General features: G+C 38.9%; 1 protein-coding gene across 1 annotated transcript in view; it reads left to right on the plus strand.

Moving 5' to 3' along the window:
* Positions 1–19,004, plus strand: part of ankrd11 (ankyrin repeat domain 11) — a 163,237-nt gene that overhangs the window by 34,255 nt on the left and 109,978 nt on the right. The window contains exon 2 of the mRNA XM_073070221.1: positions 2,841–2,912. The gene's annotated coding sequence lies outside the window, so the exon portion shown is untranslated. The remainder of the gene's footprint in view (positions 1–2,840; positions 2,913–19,004) is intronic.

A 19,004-nucleotide genomic window follows, 5' to 3' on the forward strand; every position in this document is an offset into this window, starting at 1 on the left:
CCCCACCCTGGCACTTCTCTGCCACACTCCTCCTCATAGTGCTCCACCCTCACCATTCCAAACATCCTTTGCTCCTGTCAGATTTACAGACTTGCTCTCCACTCCACTCCATATTGCCAAATACAGTACTGTGCAGAAGTCTCAGGTACCCTAGCTATGTGTCGTAAGGCGTTCGCACAGTACCGTAAAGCCCAGAACTGATAGATTTTGCCAAAGCCAAGATGATTTGTTAGGATAAATAATGAGGGTGAAAATACTTCTTCGCATTCACTTGACAATTTAGAGGGGCAGAAGTTTGAGTCCTTAACTTACAGAATCAGACATGTAGAAATATGGGTTACCCTGTTTGGAACTATGATACAACCAGTCTTTGATTATTTTTAAAATGGATAAGCGATAAAGAGCACAGTCTGCTGGGAAATGGAAGAAAAAAATGACTTTTGGAGAGCTAGGAGGATGCATGGCTTGTCCTGTGCTGTAAAGGTCAATCATTCCATGACTGCTTTTACTGTTGAGGATATTGGAAATTTAATTCTGGGCTGAAACTACTACTTCTCTCCATCCCCATCTCTCTCAAAGCCATTAATCAAAGCAGAGGGGTAACTGTAGTTTTTTTTTGACTTAACTCATTAGTTATATTAGTTAATTGGGCCTTGCTGTGTTATAAGGTGACCCTACAACAGAACATAATTGTCCTGTTAGCTTATTAGATAATTGCTTAATTTATAAATAAAACTCATCTCATAATAATAGATGCTAACATAAACTTAAAACTTGTGGTTCTCGACAAATATGAAATGTCTGTGCACATGTGTGGCTGTGAAAGAGAAGAAATGATTTGTTTGTTGTTTAGTCTAACTGTTTAATAGTCAAAAGCAAGTGCTCACTTTTAAGAATTTTTAATTCATAGTCACTGATCTGAGGCATGTTTATTAGATTAAAGCTTAACTCAGATCTGCAGTAAGCATTATCAATATGAATTTCTCCAGGCTGGTCCCACTTTAAAAAAAATTTAGCCATCACCAAGGTAGGTTTTGTCCCAGATTATAATTTAGTGCCAGCAAGTTCTCATCTGATTTTTCTCTTGGAAGTTTTGTTTCAGTCTTTGGGACATTGTTAGGCCTAGTTTCTACATGCCACATTTCCCTAAGAGTCTTGAAGTCAGGAACTTTTTCATTGGAAGACCCAGTAATTGGTCTGGCCACTATGAAGTGAACATCATTGTCATCAAACTTTGACATCTCAGTCGATGGCAGGCTTGGCAGGTTCCAAAGTGAGAGAATTCCAAGAACACTATTATTCTTCTAATATTCAATATTCTAATATTCAAGCTTTGTTTACATTGTGGATGTCCTAATATTTGTGCATACTTGGCAATTTAGAGAGACAGGAATCTATCTATATCATTAAGTTATTGACCCAATGATGCACCATCAATAACTCTCGGAGACGGGAGGCGAACGATAGGCTTTTATTAGCTGCAAGAGACCACGATCAGCAGCAAGAGACCACCACACAACATCCTGGAGACTGAGGGAGGAGCAGTGCCTCCAATCGCCTTTATACAGGGATCTGTGGGAGGAGCCACAGGAGCAGTCAGCAGAGGGGCGTGTCCAGACAGGTATATGTAGTTCGCCACACCCAAAATGCAAACACTTACTCCACAGATGCCTTTTATTGTGTATGTGTTCAGCATTTCTGTTTATCGCCAGATTCCCAGGATTTACTGTATTTTTTTGTTTGACTCAATTTCTTAGTTGGTAGTTTATTTCTGACTTGTGCCGTAACTTTCATGAAGTTGTTTTATTTGCTAACTTTCATGAGATGATTTGATGATTTTGCTGCAATTTAAAGTAGCGTAAAATATTATCCTAGTCTAAGTTAAATAATTTAGTGAAATATCATTTGACCATTTTTCTAGTCCATAAAATTTTAAACTTGATTATCTTTGCACAGTCTATAATTCTTTATAACCTTGTTTTCAATCTTCAGCTGTACAACATTGCAATCAGAATTGTTGGCAAAAATCAAAATTGACAGTAATGAAGCACAAGGTGAAACAAACTATGGATATGATGAATGACCAAGATTAGAGCGAATGATTCTAGTTGGATGCAAACTCTAGTTTGCTTGTGAAGATGCAGAGTGATTCCTCGATACTGAGTCATTGACATAAGATATCCCAATATCAAGGCATGGGAGTCAAAACAAAAATTGGAGGCCAATTATACAAAGTGAAATGCTTGAGTATATTTTGAGGAAGTTGTTTACACAAAATTCCTATAAGACAGTCCACATATTGAGGGGTTTGACCCTTTTTTAAAAAACTATAAAATCACAGTTATTAGTAGAGTTGGGTGCAGCTTTGCTGATATCAGCAAAATGTATATTTTTTTCTTAACGAATGGAGAGTCATTGGTATGGGAAGCTGAGTTGACTTGAAAAACCACATTTAGCCAATGTCAGCATTTGAAAACTAGAGGAAACTCAGGATAGGAAAACCACATTGAGAGCAGAGCTGCTTGTAAACCTGAGTAATGGTTGTTGTTATGGCAAGATTTGCCAGTTCATATACTTGTGGTTTATCAGATAATGCGGTTATATTTCATGTGATGTGTTGAGATACATTTTTTAAAAATCCACTGCTTTTCATGCAGTCTTAATCTTGAACTCAGATTAAAGATTTTACTTCATTCAAGTGGTAACAAGGAATAATGCTTTGTTTTTCAAGCATGTGTTGAGTGGCATATACAGTTTTAACTGTTTGGACTTGATTTTTTTTACCATACCTAATTAGATTTCCCTTATAACTAATTAAGTTTTCCCCAATATCATTTCAGACCACTGTCATCAAAGCTGGTGCATTCCTCTATTGGAGCAAACAAATGCCGTGGTGGAGAACTATGGAATCAGTAAGTACTAAGATTTTTGGAATAAAATTATGAGGAAGAGTCCTTCCATAGTTTTTCTGTGGATGATAGTACACCCAGTAATGTTGATATCTAATTTGGAAAATTTCCTAGGATATTTAAAAGGAAATTGGTGCTGCATCATGTCTAACAACCAGTTAAAGCTATAGCCATGTTTATCCCTCAAATGTCTACAGAAGAATTTGACAATTTTCCTAATTTTCATTTTGGAATGAATTTAATGGTTAGGTTTATTATCATAGTCTTATATGGTGTGTAATTTGTTGTTTTGTGGCTGTGGCACAATGCAAAGACTCAAAATTACTCTAAGTTACAAAGTAAGTAAGTAGTGCAAAGCAAAAGGAAAATGTTAAAGTGATCATGGACTGTTCAGAAATCTCATGACTGAGGGCAAATTCTTGTCTGTGGTTATTGGCTTCTATACCTCCTATTTGATGGTAGTAATGAAAAGAAGGCTTGTCCTGGAATTTGAGGAAGCTTAGTGATGGATGCTGCCTTATTTAGGCTCTGTTTCTTGAAGATGAACATGACTCTGATTCAAATAGTGTCAAGATTTTAATGTAAATGGTACTAATTTGGGCATTTCCCTGGGGATATGTGGATTTTACATCATCTCCTGTAACTTAATATTGAGGGTCAAAGTGAAAGGTGACTTGAATTGGTCTGTATTTTGTTGAGAGTTTGCCTCAATGGGTGATTTGCTAAATCAGCAATATTTACATTCATTCTTCCACATTCCACATGGATTTCAGAATCCTATCCATTGGCTGCTGGATGAGTTAATTTTTGCACATCTCATATCATCACCAATACAATCTTGTTCTAGATTCCCTCTCTTCCCCTATTACCAGAAAAGCCTCTTTTAATGGCATCAGAAATGATATAATAAGGGAATATTTCAACTGAAGTACTCTCATTCACCCCATGTTTTTTCCATTGCTGATGACTCAATTTGCCTCAAGGGTGTCCAGATTTAGTGTTGAGATGTTATACTAAATTTGATGAATTGCTGCATATTGTCCTGAAAGTGGTTGGAGCTACAGTGTATTTACAATGGCTAGGGTAGATTTTGAATCCAAAGAAGTCCTTTCCCTTGCTGGTGTTATGAATAAATAGGAGACGTATTTATAAAGAATTATGTTAGAGGAAACTGACGGAGAACCAGAGTCTAGACCTTATTGTTGTGTATTTAATATTCAGTAATGTTTGAGTAATCTTGTAAATTTATTTTTGATTAAGCTTTCTTTGTTTATATAATTTATTATCATTTTATGTAAAAATACATGAATTGCATGTGTTGTGATGCTTTCATATGATGTGTGATGTCTCGCTTCAAGTAAAGAACTGAGTTAGACTCGCATTCCCGGCTTTCTTGTTTCTCCTTTGAGGTTGAAGCACAGTGAGATGTTCACGTTTAAAAAAAAAAAAAAAAAGCAGTGCAGCACATGCAGAGACAGTTGAATTTTTCTTTTAAAAAAGGCAGTAAGTGGAAGAATTTTCAGGTTCATAAACAGCAAGTACCAGGTAATGATAATCATTAAAAATAAAAGAACAGAAATGGCTGGTTATGTTGGGAAAAATAGACACATTTGATTGCTCAGCAGGTAACTGGCTCATGTAAACTGAGCCAATTGAACAGTATTTTAAAGCAAATTCAGTAGCCGATGATAAACAAGTTCCAATTTTGCTGAGTGCATTGGGTTTAAAGGCATATAGTTTGCCTTGAAGTTTAACTGCTCCAACCAGCTGAAATGAGCTTTGCTGATATTGTCAATGTAATGCAGCAGCATTCAGAACTGAAACCATTGTTGTTTGCAGAACACTTTAGGTTTCATAAGTGGAATCAAAAGGAAGGGGAGACCATTTCAGCATATGTGGCAGAAGTGAAGAGATTTTCTGAGCATCGTCATTTCAATGATGGGCTTAATGATGTACTGAAAGAGTTTAGTTTGTGGAATTTATAAGAAAGCATTCAAAAGTAGCTCCAAACTAAAGCACGGCTTGCATTTAAAAGAGCAGTTGAAATTGTTGTATCACATTCGAGTTGCAGTCAGGAATAAAAGTGAGCATGAACAAAATAGCAGTGTCTAGCCAGAGGCCTGCCTGGCTGAACAAATTGTGTTTGTTCAATATAGACCAATATAGATTTAAAGTTGAAACTTGCAGAAAATGCAGCAAAGGAGGACATCTACAAAGAGCATGTTGGGCAGATTAAAAATAAATGGACTGCACAGGGAAAAGAAAAAGCTAAAAGTTGCAGTTTCAAAAAGAGTATTAATCTGCATATTGCTGATGAAAATCTGATAATGATGAGAGTGACACAAGACTGGCTAGCCTTGAGATTTACAATATGAAAACGGATAATAGTAGGTAACAATGGACAAGCAATAACTCTTACACCAGAAATGAATGCCAGATTAATAAAAATGGAATTGGAAACTGATTTGGCTGTTGCAGTCATTCTTCTAAATTAGTTTGAACGGCATATCGAAGATTTTAAACTGAAGCCTGCAGATATCCAGTTAAGCACTAGTACAGGAGAAAAGATGACTCCTGTGGGAATGACATTCGTGATAGTCAAATATGGCAATCATCAAACTGCATTGGGCTTGTATTTGGCCGAGACAATCACAACTTGATTGAAGATCCATCCATTGTTTGCATGCCACATCCCCTGCAATGGAGCCAACTGAAAGTGAATTAGGAAATGTACTAGATGATGCCACAGCACTGTTCAACAATGGCATTGGAAAACTCAAACATATCAAGGGTAAAGTAGTGTTAATGAAAATGCTGCACCCAAGTTTTGCAAAGCCTGCCTGGTTCTTTATCCCATCTGTGATAAAATAGCCATTCAACTGGTTCACATGGAAGCTGAAGGAATTCTTTCCTATGTTCAGTTGAGCCCATGAGCAATGCCAGTGGTCCTAGTAGCCAAGAAGAATGCGACTGTCGGGATCTGTGGTGATTTTAAGATCACCATCAACCCAGTACTGAAAGTAGATCGATACCCTCGGTGCAGGATAGAGGATATCTTTGCAAACCTTAGCTGAGGCCTACCTACAAACAAAGATTGAAGAAGAGCTCAAAATGTTGCTCACCATAAATAAAAAGAGCTTTTCCATTGTAACAGGCTTGTATTTGGAGTGGTATCTGCACCTGCACTCTGGCAAAAAGGTATGGACCAGGTTCTTCAAGACCATAAGATATAGGAACAGAATTAAGCCATTAGGCCTATTGAGTCTGCTCTGCCATTTCATCATGGTTGATCATTTCCCTCTCAGCCCTAACCTCCTGCCTTCTCCCAGTTTCCCTTCACCTCCTGACGAATCAAGAATCTATCTAACTCTTGTCTTAAATATACCCAATGACTTGGCCTCCACAGCCACCTGTGGCAATGAATTCCACAGATTCATCTCACTGGCTAAAGAGCTCTTAATCTCCATTCTAAATGGATGCCCCTCTATTCTGAGGCTGAGCGCTCTGGTCTTAGAGTCCCACACCATAGGAAATATCCTCCCCACGTCTACTCCATCAAGGCCTTTCATGTTTCGATAGGTTTCAATGAGATTCCCCCCCCCCCCCCCCCCCCACCCCAGTCTTCTGAATTTCAGTGAGTAAAGGCCCAGAGCTATCAAATGCTCCTCATATGATAAGCCTTTCATTCCTGGAATCATTTTCATGAACCTCCTTTGAACTCTCTCGAATGTCAGTACATCCTTTCTTGGATAAGGGGCCCAAAACTGCTCAGAATACTCCAAGTGAGGCTTCACCAATGCCTTATAAAGCCTTAACAGTACATCATTGCTTTTATTTTCTAGTCCTCAAGATGAATGCTAACATTGCTTTTGCCTTCCTCACTACGAGGATGATTCCAGGATTCTCGTACCTGTGTTACCGCATGAGGAACGTCTAGCAGCTCTTGAGCTGTGGAGTTTAGGAAAATGAGGGAGGATCTCATAGAAACACTCCGAATGTTAAAAGGCCTGAACAGATCAGATATGGCAAGGTTATTTCCCATGGTAGGAGAGTCCAGGACAGGAAGGTATGACTTCAGGATTGGAAGACATCCATTTGGAACAGAGATGCAGAGAGCTTAGTTTAGTCAGAGGGTGGTAAATCTGTGGAATTTGTTGCCACAAGTGGCTGTGGAGGCCAAGTCATTGGGTGTATTTAAGGCAGAGATAGGTTCTTGATTAGCCAGGACACCAAAGGATATGGGGAGGAGGCAGGGGAGTGGGGATGACTGGAAGAATTGGATCAGCCCATGAGTGAATGGTGGAGCAGATTTAATGGGCTGAATGGCCTAGTTCTACTCCTATATCTTATGGTCTTACTAACTTAACCTGCAAATTAATCTTTAAGGAATCCTGTACGATGACTCCCAAGACTCTTTGTACCTTAGAGTTTCGAATTTTTCTCCACTGAGTGTTACCTGGATGACATTGTTACTGGTAATGAGGACAAGGAACATCTTCAAATTGTCAAGATTAGAAAATTATGAGCTCTGAGCATAATGCAGCAAGTGTGAATTCTTTAAACCAAGCATCACAATGATTGCACAAGCATGCTGAGAAAATTCAAGAGTGGTGGATGCCCCATGTCAAAGGATGTGTCACAATTGTCCTTTTCAGGATTTGTCAACTACTATAATAGGTTTCTGCCAAACCTGGCTACTGTGCTCCACCCCTTGAATTCATTACTACAGATAGGGAAGAAATGACAATGGACAGTGAGGTGGCTTTCCAAAAGGCAAAGGATATGGTGACATTATACACTCTGTTTGCACGTTATAATCCACATTGTCCAATAGAGTTTGCTTGTGACACCTCACTTTATGGTATAGGTGCAGTCATGTCACATGTTAAAAGTGATGGAAGTGAACACCTTTGCATCATGTTCCCTTACCCCTGCAGAGAACGGTTGCACACAGATTGACAGAGGCCTTGAAGCTGGTTTGGGGTGTAAAACATTTTATCCAGTACTTGTATGGGAGCAAGTTTACTCTCCTTACTGATCATCAGCCACTGGTGTCCATTTTCAATCCACAGAAAGGTGTTCCACTGACAGCAGCAGCACAAATGTAGCGATGGGCTCTGTTCCTTGGAGTGCACAATTATTAAATTGAATTCAAGAGGATGACTGATCATGGAAATGCTGATGGGTTGTTCTGTTTTCACTTGGAAAAGGAAGAACTGGAAAAAATTACAAAAAATGACTCTGCTTTTGACACATACTCCCTAACAAATCAAAAGTCTCCTTATTATAGCAGGGATGATCCCAAGAGAAACCAAAAAAAGACCCCACAATGTCTCAGGTCTACATGGCCAACCAAAATGGCTGGAATGTACAGCATAAACTCCAATTGCCTATTTTTTCTTACCAGTGCTGTGATGAACTTGCCCTAGACAAGCATTGCCTTATGGGGTGATTGAGAGTTGTTGTATCATCCAAGCTGAGAGTGAAAGTGTTGAAGGAACTACATGCTGATCATTTAGGTGTGGTTAATATGAAAATGTTGGCTCGAAGTTTTGTCTGGAGGCCTGGGATAGATCAGATCGAGCAGCTTGCCATGCACTGTGCAAGATGCCAACATCTCCAGAAGATGCCAAGAGCAGCATCTCTCCATCCCTGGGGATCCTCTGCATTGCCCTAGCAGAGGATTCACGTGGATTTTGCCAGACCATTCATGAGCACAAGTTTCTTGGTAGTAGTGGATGTGGCTACAAAGTGGCCAGAAGTGTTCCAAGTAGCCTCCATCACAACTGTTCATGTGTTGAGAAGCCTCTTCACAAGGACTGGCGATCCATAACACTTGGTTGGTGGCAATGGACTACAGTTTGTGGCAGAACATTTTCAGTCATTCTTAAAAATGAATGGATTAAGACATATTACATCTGCATCGTACCACCCACTTTGTGGAAAAATTTGTCCAGAGTCAAAAAAAAAAATGCACTGCAATCAATGACAACGGAAACTGTTCCTGTTTTGTCCCTTGTGTTAACACTTGGATCTCCTCAAACCCAATCTTAGAAGGAGTATGCAGGACAAACAGCAGAAACAAATTGAGGGCTGAAGGAGGTTTGATGTTTTACTCCTGGACAAACAGTCCTGGCAAGAGACTACAGAGGTGATCAAAGTGAGTATTTGGATAGATTAAGGACAGAACTGGACCATTCTCCATCACAGTGGAGATTACATCTGATATCATCTGAATACAACACATCAATCAGTTGAGCAGAGTCAATTGTTAATGAAGAAAAGTGGCTACCGCTGTCAGAGCCACTTCCTGCAGTCTCGGTCAACTCCTGTAACCACCACAGAGGAGGCTACAGAACCTCCTCTGAGAGAGATTGTTTCACAATCACAAGTCCCACCTGCCAAGCAGAGTGATCTCTTGCCAAGAAAGCCGTTGTCCTTGCAGATTAGAAACTTTTCGAATGTTATTTTACCTACTTTTCCGCTATCACATCAAACTGAAATTACAGAATTTTTTTTTAGTTTTAAACCCCTATCAGAAGAGTTTAATAGCAATTATTTATGATCTGATTATGAAAATACATCCAGGTACATCTGATAAAATTAAGAATGAATGGGAAAGAGAACTTCAGGTATCTTTACCTGTATAACCATATATGGTTATATAAGAGAGATGGGAGAAAATTATCCAACTAGTTAATACTTCTTCAATGTGTGCTAGACACGCTTTGATACAATTTAAGGTGGTTCATAGGATAAGTTAGCTAGTTTTTATTGCCATATAAATCCTGTCTGTGACAGATGTAAGTCTGAGGTAGCTTCCTTGACACATATGTTCTGGTCTTGCCCTCTTTTGGAAAAATATTGGAAAGATATTTTTGATATTATTTCAGCAGTTTTGTGTATTGATTTACAACCTCATCCCATTACTGCAATTTTTGGATTACCAGTGATGGACTGTAGTTAATTATCCCCTTCAGCTTGCCATTTGATTGCATTTGTTACATTAATAGCCAGAAGATCCAGTTTATTTAAATGGAAAGATTCTAATCCCCCTACTACATTTCAATGATTTTCCCAAACTATAACATGTTTAAACTTAGAAAAAATTAGGAGCGGCACTATCGACCCTTTAGTTAAATTTAAAGAAACTTGGAGGCCAGTTATTCAACATTTTCATATGATATAAGCAGACCTTTTCCAAATCTTTCTCAGTAACTTTTTGTTTCTGTATAGAGGAGTGGAGTTAATGACAAACAATGATTTTAACCGATGAAACATGGCAGCCCAGATTTTGTTTCGTTTTTTTTAGTTCGGGGAATTTTTTTCTCTAAAATTTTTTTTTGAATCTTTTTCATGTTTAGTTACTAAGAGATTGGGAGGCTTAGATTACACATGTTACTCGGAGTCTGTGTCTGTATACGTTAACCGTTATTAATGTAATCCCCATCTCTTTGTATCATTATCATTGTTGCGTTTATCTACTCGAAACTTTATAAAAAGAAGACTGAGAAAGAAGAGCGTTATCCGAGAAGGGTAAGCCTCTTTTAGCCTGAATGTGACAATTTAAAAATTGACTGCTGTGGATATAGTAGTTGTATTATGTAGTATACTGTTTATATAGTTGAGATGGACTCACTAATGAGTTGGAGTTTATAGCTACACAGGGAGGAGTGTTGTGCATTTAAAATTCAGGAATGTTGACTGTTTATTCATTTCCATAGATGCTGCCTGACTTGCTGAGTTCCTCCAGCACTTGTGTGTTGCTTGTAAATATATTGCTTGATTAAGCATTCTTTGTTGTTTATATAATTATGGTTATGATTAAAAAGAGTGTGAATTGCATACATCATAATATAATGCTCCCACATGGTATGTGGCGCCTTGCTTAAAGTAAAGAATGGAATTAGACTTTCATTCCTGGCTCTTTTGTTTTTTTTTCTTTGAATCAGTTTTAATGTTTTGAAGCTACCAAACAGCACTCTCATCCCCTTTTTAAATTGATTGAAAGATTAGCCACAGAATTGTAGATCTGGAAAGTAGCTCCCTTTCAGTAAGAAGAGGCACAATGGGTCAGCTAAAGCATCCTCGCTAAGTTGCTAAAGGGACACAATTTGCCCTTATCCTAAATATTAATGTTGCAAGTGATATCTTGCTGATGTTTCTTGTACAATAAATTACATAAGTATGTTAGAGCCAAGTTTGAAGCGAACTTAATTGTGAAGCAATAGACATAAAAAAATCTGATATAGTGACAACATAAATATGAAACACCATTGAATGCTTTACCTATTCATGACATCATTGGATAGAATTCAGAACATCTGTGTACGATTCTAAGTTGCTTTCTGAAAGTTGAAGATGGCAGGGCTGATCAAATTTTTTTGTAAGTCCATTGCTTAATATCCTACAACATTATTGATTATGTGATTGTGACAATTATGTTGACTTCTTTGGGTGCTCTCTTATAAATCATTGAACAGTACAGCATAGCAATAAGTGCCTTGGTACATAGAATCAACTGTGATGCCTATTTAAGCTAATCCCATCCATCTGCACATGGTCTATATCCTTCCTTCCCTGGGCATGCATTCCAGGCAGCTACCATTCTGTGTAAGACAAAACTTGCCTTGCCTATCTCCTTCAAACATTTCCCTTCTCACCATAAAGCTATGTCTTTTACTATTTGACATTGTCACCTAGCAAATCTCTATATGTCTCATAATTTTATAGCTGTCACGTTGCCCCTCAACCTCTGCTCAATTAACGTTCAGTATTCCTGGTGAAGTGTTGGGTTAAGGGTTCCAGGATTTACATAAAGTTAATGAAGAATTAGTTGTTATATTTCCAAGTCAATTTGCACATGTAATGATAATCCTTCAGTACTTTCCAATGCATTTTGTGTACATCTCCTCAAAAACTAATCAGTAAACGCTAAGACCCAGTCCTTAATAACTCCTTGTGCAATTGGATCCTGGAATTCCTCACTTGCAGACCTTGGTCAATTTGGATTGGCAACAGTATTCTCTCCACAATCTCTATCAGCACAGGTGCACTACAAGGCTGTGTGCTTAGCCTCCTCTTCTACATGCTTTCCACCTATGACTGTGTGGCTAAGTACAGCTCCAACACTATTAACAAGTTTGCTGACAATGCCACTTTTGTGTGCTACATTAGAGGGAGCAATGAATCAGCATGTAGGATGGAGATTGGAAACTTGGCTGAGTTTTGTAATAACAACAACCTCCCACTCAGTGTCAATAAGACCAAGGAAGAGAATGTAGTCTTCAGAAGAGGGAAACCAGAAGTCCATGAGCCTGTAATCATTGGAGGATCGGAGGTGGAGAGGGTCAGTAACTTTAAATTCCTGAGTGCCACTATTACAGAGGACCAGCTCTGGACCCATCATTATAAGTACAAAGAAAGCATGACAGCACCTCTACTTCCTCAGGAGTCTGCGGAGGTTTGGCATGTCATTGAAAACTTTGGCAAACTTCTATAGGTGTGTGGTGGAATGTGTGCTCACTGGCTGTATTATGGCCTGGTATGGGAACACCAGTGCCTTGAACAGAAAATCCTCCAAAAGGTAGTGGACTCAGCTCAGTACATCATGGGTAAAACCCAACTATTGAGCAGATCTACGTGAAACATTACCGTGGAAAAGCAGCATCCATCATCAAAGATCCAACCAGGCTGTGCTCTCTTCTCGCTGATGTCATCAGGTAGAAGGTAAAAGTGCCTCTGGACTCCACCAGGTTCAAGAACAGTTGCTACCCCTCAACCATCAGGCTGTTGAGCAAAAGGGGATATGGTGACATTCATTTAAGGAGGTGTATTGTTATTTCATGCCCATTATTTATTGCTATTTATTTATAACTGCATTTGCACAGTTTGTTTACAGTTAACAGTTCCTGATGTTTACAGTTACTGTTCTATAGATTTGCTAAGTATGCCTGCAGAAAAAGAATCTCAGGGTTGTATCTGGTGACGTGTACTCTGATAATAAATTTTACTTTGAACTTTGCCCGTTTTTCATGCCTTTTTTATATCCTGGTGTATTTTAACCTTCATCCTTGTTTTCGTTTGCAGTCCTCCCATCAAGGTCTTTTCTCCCCTTGCAGTTTCTTAACTCTACCCACAAGGACTCTATCTTCTGATCCTAATGGTGTTGAGGTCAAGGAGGTTGAGAGTTTCATGCTCCTAGGAGTGAACATCAATAGTCTATCCTGATCCAATCACCTAGATGCCACATCCAGGAAGGCACACTGGTGCCTCTACTTCAGGGGGCTAAATTTTTTTTTTTTAGCAGGACCCTTTTGACCCTCCCCAGTTTTATTGATGCATCCTCTGGGTGCATTGTGGTGTGGTATGGCAGCTGCTTTGCCTGTGACCAGAAGAAGAGTTGTGGCCACAGCTCAGTACATCATAAAACCAGTCTTCTTCGCATGCACCCGGCACTTTTCGCTGCGTCAGTAAAGGGTTATTGAAGATCCTGCCCACACTGGACATTTTTCTCTTCTCGCTGCCTTGCCTCACCTGCCCAATGGGGGTTAGAGGGGCGGAAATGACAAAAGTCTGAGTGCACATACGACCAGGCTCAAGGACAGCTTCTATCCATAAGGGTAGGTTCTTGGCCTCATGATCTACCACGTTGCGACCTTGCACCTTACCATCTATTTGCATTGTGCTTTCTCTGTACTGTAACACTTTATTCTACACTCTGTTTTTGTTTTAATTTGTCCTTCCACTCAACACTGTTGTAATGGATTGATCTACACGGTCTATTTGCACAAGCTTTTCACTGAACCTTGGTATATGTGACAATAAAGAAACAATTTAACAATTTAGCTTGAACATAATTAATCTTTGTGAAACTTATCAACTAACTGTTGGAAATCTTGGGACTTCCACTATCTTTCATTCCATGAATTGCAACAACCAATGGCACCGAAGTAGGAACAGGCAGATTACTCAGTTCATATCACAATATTATGTGGTGAAGTATTATAAATCTGGTATTAAGAATTCATTGTCAAAATGGCGATGCCAAGTCCAAAATTGTAGATAGATAGATAGATAGATACTTTATTCATCCCCATGGGGAAATTCAACTTTTTTTCCAATGTCCCATACACTTGTTGTAGCAAAACTAATTACATACTTAACTCAGTAAAAAATATGATATGCATCTAAATCACTATCTCAAAAAGCATTAATAATAGCTTTTAAAAAGTTCTTAAGTCCTGGCGGTAGAATTGTAAAGCCTAATGGCATTGGGGAGTATTGACCTCTTCATCCTGTCTGAGGAGCATTGCATCGATAGTAACCTGTCGCTGAAACTGCTTCTCTGTCTCTGGATGGTGCTATGTAGAGGATGTTCAGAGTTATCCATAATTGACCGTAGCCTACTCAGCGCCCTTCGCTCAGCTACCGATGTTAAACTCTCCAGTACTTTGCCCACGACAGAGCCCACCTTCCTTACCAGCTTATTAAGACGTGAGGCGTCCCTCTTCTTAATGCTTCCTCCCCAACACGCCACCACAAAGAAGAGGGCGCTCTCCACAACTGACCTATAGAACATCTTCAGCATCTCACTACAGACATTGAATGACGCCAACCTTCTTAGGAAGTACAGTCGACTCTGTGCCTTCCTGCACAAGGCATCTGTGTTGGCAGTCCAGTCTAGCTTCTCGTCTAACTGTACTCCCAGATACTTGTAGGTCTTAACCTGCTCCACACATTCTCCATTAATGATCACTGGCTCCATATGAGGCCTAGATCTCCTAAAGTCCACCACCATCTCCTTGGTCTTGGTGATATTGAGACGCAGGTAGTTTGAGTTGCACCATATCACAAAGTCCTGTATCAGTTTCCTATACTCCTCCTCCTGTCCATTCCTGACACACCCCACTATGGCCGTGTCATCAGCGAACTTCTGCACATGGCAGGACTCCGAGTTATATTGGAAGTCTGATGTGTACAGGGTGAACAGGACCGGAGAGAGTACGGTTCCCTGCGGCGCTCCTGTGCTGCTGACCACCGTGTCAGACCTACAGTCTCCCAACCGCACATATTGAGGTCTATCTGTCAAGTAGTCCACTATCCAATCCACCATGTGAGAGTCTACTCCCATCTCCGTTAGTTTGTGCCTTAAGATCTTGGGCTGGATGGTGTTAAAGGCACTAGAGAAGTCAAGGAATGTAATCCTCACAGCACAACTGACCCCCTCTAGGTGAGAGAGTGATTTGTGCAGCAAATACGTGATAGCATCCTCCATTCCCACCTTCTCCTTATACGCAAACTGAAGAGGATCCTGGGCGTGCCTGGTTTGTGGCCTCAGATTCTGTATTATCAGCCGCTCCATGGTCTTCATCACGTGCGACGTCAAGGCAACAGGTCTGAAGTCATTCAACTCCTTTGGTTGTGGTTTCTTCGGTACCGGGACAATACAGGATGTTTTCCACTGTCTGGGTACTCTTCTCTGCTCCAGGCTCATGTTGAAGATGCGCTGTAGTGGTTTTCCCAGCTCAGTCGCACAGGCCCTCAGTAATCGTGGGGAAACTCCATCCGGTCCAGCCGCCTTGCTGGTACAGATCTTCCTCAGTTGACCTTCCACCTGTGCAGCCGTAATCCTGGGCGTGGGCAAGGTCTCCTGTGAGTGGCTATTTTCCTGTGAGGGAAGTAAGCCTGGTGTGGATTTCTGCGGTGAGGATGAGATTGAGCTGTCAAACCTATTGAAGAAGTTGTATGATGGTGACTAATGCTTGTAGATTATGTTTAAACTCTTTTAAATTATTTAACCTATTTTTAAGCAATGTTCTTTTTGTTTGTACCTTCCTTAAATATTTTAATGTCCTGGCTTCCAGTTACAAGCACTGTACTTAAAAAGTGAGATGGATATTATTAGAGAATCAGCTCTACTGATTTTGGTTTTCAATTTAAAAAAAAAGCTACAATAAAACTTACAGCTCCTGATGCAGTATAATCCTGTTTTAACTATTCTACTTAAATGGCTCCAAAATAGTTTACAGTGGAATTGGAGTACATTATCTTGGAATGTTGGGTTTTCATTAATAGCAGGGAAGGTTCATTAAAGACAGTGAGTTATAGCTGCTTCAAGTAGCCAGAAGTTTTTTTTTAACTTTTGATTATTTTTGTATTGCAACTAAAGGTTTACTGCTTTTGGATATTGATAAAACTGCTCTTGGGCAATATTGCAAAACCCATCTTAAGAGGAACTGGTAACTGCACTGGTAATAATTTTATTTATACAGCTGCAGGTGAATTCTTGTGAAACCATTGCAATAGATCTTGGTGAATAAATTGATAAATCTTGATTGTTGGCTGAGAGTTCACATTCATGTGCCACTGTTAATTTAGTTAATTTACATTATGGGTGGTCTTTTTCAGAACATCAGAATATTACATTTTTTTATATATCTGTGACTTGCAACTTTTGCCTTGCCAGTTTTTAAAATGTTGTAATTGTCTTTCCATGAGCTGTTTGCTGCATTGTTCCAAATTTGGTCCATCATTTTCTGCATCTTTCAGTTTTCCAGTAGAAAAGATTGTTCTTTCTATTCTCTTGTTTAGCTTGTGTCTAATTTTTCTTTTACTTGCATTTCTGATGAATAATTTCTGCATTCCGTTCTGTTTGAAGATTTCAATCCCATAATCACTTTTTTCCTATTGAAGCAAGGTAATTTTTTTAAATGTGGCTGTTCACTAGTCCATAAAATGAAATTAAGATTCAACTGTAAGACTGCTAGTAGAAGCAGAAAATCTGTTTTGATTCCAATATGAAAAAGTAATGATGCAGCTTTGCCTTATTAGCATGTTACTTCATTGCGTCAATGATTAATTATCAGCTCAGTTGATAACTGAATGGCCATTAATATTTGACTGTTGACAAGGTCAGTTGTTCTGAGAGTTGGCCAGTAATAATTCTTTTGCTTTTCCTCACAAATTTGTTCAGTTTTTGTTTCGTTATAGGATTACAGATCAGTTTTGTGCTTATTTCTTGTACTGAGATGATTTGAAACTGAAGAATTGTCTGACAGAAAGATGCTGCAAATGGTTTTTGCTTTAGAGCACAATTCATGATGTAATTTGTAACAAAATTCTGGAATTCATGAACAGGTTGTAGATGAGAGTGCCTGAAGTATCATCTGCAGATGTGAATTATTTATATACTGTTGGCACAGATTTTGGTCTACTGATAGTGTTAGATGAACTACAGTTGTTGTACCACTATTGTTCTTGGCCATCTGTGTCGCAGTCATTGAAGGTAGCAATTTAATAGAATCCATTTACAAAAAGTAGAACTAGGCTTTCTGTAATATATATGAAATTGCTAATTCAGTCTTTTTATGTGGCAGTTAGAAAATATTGAAAAGACATTCTTAAAAGCAATATTAGGTTTGTAGTCTTTATCGAGGGGTGAGCATTTTCAAGTTCCTTGGTGTCAACATCTCTGAATAGCTAACCTGAGTCAAACATGCAGTTATGAAGAAGACACATCAGAGGCTATATTTCATTAGGTGTTTGGGGAGATTTAGTATGTTACTAAAGACTAGTGAATTTCTAAAGATGTACCATAGAGAGCATCCTGGTTGTATCACTGTCTGGCATAGAGGGGCCATTGCACGGGATTGGAAAAAACGGCAGAAGTTTGTAAACTCAGCTAGATACGTCATGTTCACTAGCCTCCCCACCACCTGCGCCATCTTGAAAAGGCAATGCCTTAAAAAGATAATATCCATCAATAAGGACCCCCCCCCCACACACCCAGAGCGTGCCCTTTTCTCATTACAGGTGGCCTGTTTTTCGAGCGTTCACTTTACGACAGCTCGCTGTTACGAAAGACCTACATTAGTACCTGTTTTCGCTAACCAAAGAAGATTTTTGCTCTTATGAAAAAAGACGCCCGCTTTATATGTGTGTTTACCCCGAGAAAGACTACCATGACCGTGAAGCCTTGTGCGGGCAATTGTGTGCGCATGCGTGTACGTGCCGATTTTTTTTTTCTTCTCCAAATCAATTTTGGGTCGCTGTCTTCCCAATTTTGATAAGTGAAACTATACCGTATATACAATATTTCTACTTTATATACGCTGTATATTTATCATATAATTCCTGCTTTTACTATATGTTAGTGTTATTTTAGGTTTTATGTGTATTTGGTTTGATTTGGTAGGTTTTTTTTTGGGTCTGGGAATGCTCAAAAATTTTTCCCATATAAATTAATGGTAATTGTTTCTTCGCTTTACGACATTTCGGCTTACAAACAGTTTCATAGGAACGATCTACCTTCAGATAGCGGGGAAACCTGTACTGCCATCAAGGAGGAGATACAGCAAGACAACCGCTCAATGTTTTAAGTACAGCTTCTTCCCCTCGACTAACAGAATTTTGAACGGATAATAAACCCATGAACACTACCTCACTATTTTTGCTCTTTTTGCACTACTTATTTATCTTTAATATATTTTATTATCATTTATAGTATATTATGTATTGCACTGTACTGCTACTGCAAAACAACAGATTTCATGACATGTATTAATAATATATCTTAGTGATAATAAACCTGATTCTAATTCTGCAGTGACATTTTTGAACATTAACAAAAGATATCTGGTGTATTCCATCCCATGTAATTGTAAGTGAAGACTGAAATTGTAGTCCGTAGCAGTTCACCAATACATCAAGAGAACTAGATGTATAGATTTAATTGTTGTTGCCTTTCACTCTCCTAAAATAAAATAGTATTTTGAAAAATTTGTACTCCAAGGTGGAAGTAGGTATGTTAATTAATTTTAATGCAACAAATTTGTATTTGGTAGGATTGTTTTCAATGTTAATTTGCTTCTTTCTGTACTTGTGCAAGCATTACATGGACCTTACAAAATTTTTGACAACTAGTTTGCTTGTAATGCAGATCTTTGAAAAGCTCATGTAAGAATATGAAACACACCTTGAAGAGCAAGCCGTCACTCCAACTGCCATCTCTATCAGACAGACAGACATACTTTATTGATCCTGAGGGAAATTGGGTTTTGTTACAGTTGCACCAACCAAGAATAGAGTAGAAAT

The sequence above is a fragment of the Hemitrygon akajei genome, chromosome 17, assembly GCF_048418815.1.
Source record: "Hemitrygon akajei chromosome 17, sHemAka1.3, whole genome shotgun sequence".
Lineage (NCBI taxonomy): Eukaryota > Metazoa > Chordata > Chondrichthyes > Myliobatiformes > Dasyatidae > Hemitrygon > Hemitrygon akajei.